The sequence below is a fragment of the Anas acuta genome, chromosome 5, assembly GCF_963932015.1.
Source record: "Anas acuta chromosome 5, bAnaAcu1.1, whole genome shotgun sequence".
Classification (NCBI taxonomy): domain Eukaryota; kingdom Metazoa; phylum Chordata; class Aves; order Anseriformes; family Anatidae; genus Anas; species Anas acuta.
The window spans coordinates 45,673,206-45,679,205 of NC_088983.1; the positions used below are offsets into that span (position 1 = coordinate 45,673,206).

The 6,000-nt window shown below is 40.3% G+C and overlaps 1 long non-coding RNA gene across 1 annotated transcript in view; it reads right to left on the reverse strand.

Moving 5' to 3' along the window:
• LOC137857668 (uncharacterized) overlaps window positions 1-5,509 on the reverse strand; it is a 64,240-nt gene extending 58,731 nt beyond the window's left edge. Inside the window, exon 1 of the long non-coding RNA XR_011097222.1 lies at window positions 5,388-5,509. This is a non-coding gene — a long non-coding RNA (uncharacterized lncRNA). The remainder of the gene's footprint in view (window positions 1-5,387) is intronic.
• Window positions 5,510-6,000: the final 491 nt, after the last annotated feature.

The following is a 6,000-nucleotide window of genomic DNA, read 5'->3' on the forward strand; positions in this document are numbered from 1 at the left end:
TTGCCTCTGAGAAGCTGGAACACTGAAGATGAAGCAGTGAGGTAAAACACCTTCCACATTAGGCATAAAACCACTGTTTAATTAGAGGTGTGGTAACTACACTTGAACATGACCTGTGCTGGTTTTGGCAGAGCCAGCCGAGGTACAACAAGGCGGTGACTGCACAGGCTCGCTGTGGGCCGGGTGCACAGCCAACAAACCTGCATCTCCACAGTGACACCAAAGCATATTTTAGTCCAAACTACTGGTTTGTCAACATCAGGGTATATAACCTGACAAAAAGCTGGGGAATACTCCCTCATAATCTTTTTCCCCCTTGTTGTTCAGCTTCCCTGTTAAAGACCAATCTCAGCTGCATCTTCCTCTCAGTTTCCAACCAGAGCAACCTCAGTTTTCAGAGAGGACCAAACTGCCCCCAGGCAGGGCCTTCCTTTGGCTCCACTGCCTCCAGGGACCTCACAGAGGCAGGAGCAGAGCTGTGGGGACTGTGAAGCAGAGGCTGTGCCCCCAGGCACCCGCAATCCCTCATCCTCCTGCCCAGATGCTCTGTGCAGCACCACACGCCTCACAGCGCCCATCCGGCCTGCACCTCACAGCAACCCCAAAGGGTCGGGAGTGCTCAGCATGCACAGCTCAGCCTCAAAGACCAGGCTCGGAGGAGCCACGGTCTCTGTGCAGCTGATTTATATGGGCTTGTACAAAGCTACAAAACCAGGCATTTACTCCCTCCTCATACCAAACATTTTCAGCAACAAGATTCAGCGACCTGGTTGCCCAGGCCTTCCCAGGCATTGAGGGGAAACTCCCCTCAGCACCCAAAAGCTGTGGACTGGTGTAGGCAGCCAGTAATCACCAGGAGTAATGTCATGGCAGACCAAGACACACCATCGTACTGGCATCTGCTTTGCTTACCAGCTGAGCTCCCAGGTAGTCTGTAACTAGCACCCCACATTTCTTTCCAAACTGAAATATCTACAGCTGTAGTACATAAAAAAACTCAGCAAATAAATACAAGTGCATTGAGATCATCATTCCTGAACATCCTCAGATGTTGAGAAAGTTCAAAGTGAGCTGGTTAAGCAAAGACAGAAAGGGGAGAATAATGTTATTCGGTATAGTATGTTAAAATCAAACCAAATGAAACTGGAACATGGAAAGGATATTATCCATAAACGAAAATACCGATGTCTTTGCATCAAAAGCTTTAAAACAAAGAAAAGAGTAACAAAGCAAAGGCTTAGAAAATGTGCTGTACCACAAAACAGACTTTCCACTAGGAAAGGCATAAATTTAAAACAGTATAGAAACTGAAAAGAAAAAGAGCAAGCAAAGAGGGACAGTAACAGTAAGCAGGAGGACAACAGAAAAGAGCAGTCTTGTCAATCCTCATCTTTCTAAAAACCAGGATTCTGCCTCTAAAATGCATGAAATAATTAAAAGAAAACAAAGAAAACAAAAACTGTAGGCTTTCAAGAGACTGAAAGGTTGGTATTTTTTTCCTCCTTAAGTAAAGAATGGGTTTAACCTCATTTTGTTTATTAAAGATTTTGACTGTGTGCAGAGCCTGAGCTTGGGTGTGCCTTGCTTGGCACTGAGTTGCAATATAAACAAACTCCAGCTGTGATGCATGAAAAGCCCAGGAGCAGAGGAGAGCATAACATCTCTAATTAATGTCTGTTTGGACCTAAAATGAGGCTTTGGAGACTCCAGATAAACTTTAGTACAGAACATATTTCTAATGGGAATTAGGAACTGAATAAATAAGAGTTTGTCACTGTGGAGCTCTGGGTATATTTGCAAAATGGATATGGCGATGAGATCAGACTATTTGTCTGCAATGTGCACAGGCACAGTCATTCTTGTGTCACCTTTTTCAGTGGCAATAACTATGGCAGGTCAAGAAAAGGAGAGATGTGGAGGAGTACTGTATTTAATTTACCTTCAGGTCTACACTTTGAGCACTGCAACTATGCCTGGGTTTGACTTGAAACATAAACCACAAAGTATGGGTTCATGCCACTCTGACACAGACAGTTTTTCAACGTAGATAGGCTTTTCAAACAGAAGAGTAAAACCATCTGAAAGCCAGCTCTGAGTGGGGAAAAACAAGGCCAGGTTTCCCAAATTTTCATTAAACTCACAAGCTGGAAAATAATTATAACCTTTCTGTTCTACGTGCATCACAAGAAGAAAACACAGGGAGCTCACGGTGGCTACTGGAAAGCTAAATTTGTTTGCACAAACTGTCCCCCCATCTCTGCTCCACTGTCCTCAGAGCCCAGAATTTTTCCTTCATTCCATATTCCCCTGTCAAAGATTAATAGCCTGAGATAAAAGCACACTTAAAGATAGTCTATAAATTCCATATGCCTGAACTTCCAGTCAAGCCAGGGTATTTGTTCTTCCTTACCAGACAATGCTACATGCTTCTGGGCTGTTTAGTTTTACCTAGGCTCTTATTAGTGTCTGCTTGCCCAGGCTTGGCCATAAGTGCTTAGATCTAGAATAAAAAAGCATCCAACTCACCACACTGTTATGCAACATACTTTCTACTCGTCAGCAAAACATCACAACAGGTCTGGCTCTCAGGCCACTGGTTTGGAGATGCAGTGACTGGGACAGACCTGCAGTGGGAGCCAGTTGTAGAAAGCAACAGGAGCTGTAGCTGATTAGGGACAGTGAGGTGACGGTGGCAATGAGTTCAGCTAACAAAGAAGGTGCTATAGAAAAAAAGATATATTTTTTTAGCTTCCCATGCATTAGAAAACACCTAAGACACCCAGAGTGCATCAAAAGTGTGCTTTTGATCCACAGGTGCATATGATGTGATGTATCATAGAACCAGTATGCTCACAAAGTGCAAAAATTAATTATTCAGTGACCACAAATACACATACACACTGAAGTAAGTCAAGATAATACGAAGTCATAAGCCAAAGCATAAGCATAATGCTGTAGCATTGACATCTATGAACCATCTAGCCAAAGTTGCCTGTAACAGGCTTGGCTCTAACCCAGCACTTCCAGTCAGCCAGCTTCCTGAAGTGCTCATTTTCCAGCCAGGTCACAACTTTCAGAAGTGGATTCTTCCAAACAGAAGTTACCAATGCTCCATGCAAGGCTCCATCTCCATTCAGAAATGCTTTGTGAACAGGAAGTTTATTTAATCCAGTTTCCTGTTTTCATCATCCCCAGATGATCGTTTCAATTACTTACTGAATGGTTCATAATGAAAAGAAATAACTAATCATCAAGATTTTGAGACACAGTATTACCAACATAATTCCTTGAAGTTCCATCAAGTGAGACATAAAGATTCAATACCAGACAATCCCATCTTTCAGGTTATAATAGTTTTCCGATATTGTATAAAATAAGACAGCCTGCACTTCATGTCAGGATCGAATCATCCTATCAAAAGCAGGGAAAATTAAGATGTATGGACGCTTGTCACTGGCAATCATTTACTGACTATGGTAAAAGGTCTTATCTGTTCAAGGTAGAAACTAAACTTTAAAAATAACATTAGGAAAACACATTATTTTAAGAAATACTTTGATTTCTACATGCCAATGAAAGCCAAGAAGCCCGTAGGAAAGTCATGGCCTCATATAAAGTATCAAAAGTTATTCTATCCCTTAGAAATGCCTCTGTTCCTTGGAGTAAAGTTTTGAATAATGCTCAACTTAACGTCTTGTTTCAACCAAACCTGGAACAGTTAATATCAGCACAAGAAAAGACTGTGTGGAAATAATTTGATCAGATTATGCAACACTAGGAGAAATTTTTGTTATTCCCAAAGAGACTATGTTTACCACCAGTACAGATCTGCATGAATTAAAAACCTCTGATTGTTGTTACCTCTGATGTTTTTCCATCTCAGTTATTTCTGGTTACCTCACAGTTCCTCAGCTGTTATCAGGCTCCCCAGTAAGTTAGGAATTGATCTGCAATAGATGGTAAGCATTGGTAACCTTTGTCCCTACATTTCCAGGGCATGCTCCAGCTGAACCCTTCACTTTTTGTTTGCATGCCATGGTGCCAAATGGCTAACCACAAGAGCAGAGAGTCTGCAGAAAGTACTATCATCATCCTCACCAGTGGAGCACCAAGCAGGTGATAAAATGAAAGCCTAAGCTGAGTAAGTACAGGGTGGAGCTTCCTATGGCTTTGAGAGGTCTGAAACAGTATCACAAAGCTAATGAAAGCAAGTCCCACTCAAATGTCTCTCAAGGGAATGAAAAGAGCTTTTTCCACCCAACTACCTGAGTGCAACCTAAAGTGCAATCTAAGCTGTGAGCAGCTTTCTGGCAGCTTGCCAGAGATATACTCGGTAAGAAGTGCAGCAAATGGACTGTAATCAGAAATATATATATATATTTTTTTTAATTCTATTCTTCATCTACGTTCAACATACCTAATAGCCCTCAATAAGAAGCTAAAAAAAAACACCCTCCCATGGAGCTGTGCTGTTCAACCACAGACTGAACAGTCTCGTACAGTACTCATAGCTCAGGCTATCTGCACTCTGTGAACAGAAGGTGATATGGATGGATGGACTAAAGATCTCCAGTATCAGAGCCTTCAAATATGCACACTTCATCAGTGCTAAATTCACTTTACAGAGCCATTTACAACGAGTGCAAGAAAAATACAAATGCTTATGCACTGAGAAGAGACTTTCACTTGTCTTTCACAAATACTCAGCTCCACTTCAGTGGATTTAGTTGGCTTAAGATTTGAATTTTAAGGAGAATGAATAAGCGGTAAGTAGGCTGCACTCAGCACAACAGAAAGTGAGGTGGCACAGCATCTCTAAACAATTCAGATGCACCAAGGTGAAATCCTGACACTGTGCATCCATGACACAAATCCCACTGACTTGAACAGGGCTGGGATTTCTCAACATTTTGACCAAGATAGATATTACTACTAATAGAAGAGTTGTCTAATGCCTGCATTATTCAAAGACAGATAGAAAATTTAGAAAGAAAAGAATCGTGATAGTAGGTTTGCAGGTTTCTGTAACATGCAAGGACACGAAGACTTAACTTTCTAAGTTTCTTTACATTATAACAGATTACTAGAAGTAACCACTAGAAGGTATATCTATGATTAATAAAGCAAGTATATATCAAGCTATTACAAATTACCAGGAAAGAAAGAATATATAGTCGATAGCATAGCACCAGTCAATAGTATATCAGATAGTGAGTGTGTATGTAAATATATATATAAAGATATGAATTATATGTTATAAATACACATATAAATGTTACAGTTACTACAATGTAAAGTTGAAAATATACTTATGATTGACTACTTATATGCATATTTGTAGATTTTATATATATATATATATGTATATATATAGTTCAAAATGTTACCTCATCAAACCAGTCCCAGAAGTGAGGCCAATAAAACAACAAAGACTCATTTTGAAGATGATCTGTGTAACAGAGCTTGGAGTCTGCAAGACATCCTCAGCAAAGGTTCCTTTTTTTTTTTTTCTTAGGAAGTCCTGTAGGAAAAGGAAAAATTCCTGCAGCATGGGAAGATGTCACAGAGAGAGGCTCCATTTTGAATTTTTTAAAAAGTTATTTTTATATCACAGAGACATAAGAGGGTGTAGGACACTACCACTTATAGCAGTCATACCGCTAATTTCTGTTTTTCACCTGAAACAGACAATAGATAATGTTTCCTATTTTCTCAGAGGAAATTTTAATTTTCCCAGACTACTCTTCTGGTCTTTCAGCTAAAACAGCCAATAACTGTTGCTGATTCTTACCTTCTCAATATGTTTTCCTCTTTTCCAGATGATACAGCTCCTTGTTTTTGCCCTTATCAATGGTATCTGACATTTCTGACATTTTTCCCTACCTCAATCTGCAGAGCTCCATTCTCAGCTTGAGAGAACAGCCATATTGATATAACATGCGGATCACCTCCCTTTAGCTTCATTACTAATATTCTAAGACATTCTAAGTTGCTTCATTT